Source organism: Penaeus monodon, chromosome 23 (assembly GCF_015228065.2).
Source record: "Penaeus monodon isolate SGIC_2016 chromosome 23, NSTDA_Pmon_1, whole genome shotgun sequence".
In the NCBI taxonomy this organism is placed as follows: Eukaryota; Metazoa; Arthropoda; class Malacostraca; order Decapoda; family Penaeidae; genus Penaeus; species Penaeus monodon.
The window spans coordinates 17,459,380-17,460,045 of record NC_051408.1 but is presented as its reverse complement, the minus strand read 5'-3'; positions in this window follow the sequence as shown (position 1 = coordinate 17,460,045).

Below are 666 nucleotides of genomic sequence, written 5' to 3'. Positions count from 1 at the left end.
CTTGTTAACATCGCGGTAAGATCTCTTTAAGGGAAGCCATTTCTTAGCCGCGATATTAACATCTTTTAGGAAAAGTGGTCGAGAGAGACCGTGTCACGTGATTATTACTAGTATTATAATCTTTTCCTCGCGCACTTCAGTTCTCCTTTATCTCAGTCACATTCTTCCTTTCATCTCGTAATAATTCTAATCAATCTTTCTACCGCCCCCCCCCCCCTCTCTTACTGACACTTTGCTCACGACGAAGTTTTCAGCTAAGACTAATGTCTCTCTCTACGACGCCACTGCCCTCTACCGGCTTTTGAAAATACCAAGAAATAAATAAACAGCAATTGTTAACTATATAAACACAGTGTATAGTTACAAATCTGTCGTATACCATGTTTCTATATTCTTGTCTGTCAGTTTATTTTCCCAATCTCTCTCTCTCTATATATATATTATATGGATGACATATAAAAGCATTGTACTCTCGACCACTCAAATCTACATTATATTATCATGCTTCATTTCTGTTGTTCTCATTCTTTCTTTCACGTATGTTTCACGTTTTCCTTTGCTTGTCTTCAGCTTGTTCTTAAACCTGTTACTCCATTTCGAAAACACACAGACGAAAAAGATACAGGTACATTATCGTATTTAAAACACATTGGGTCACACTGAATC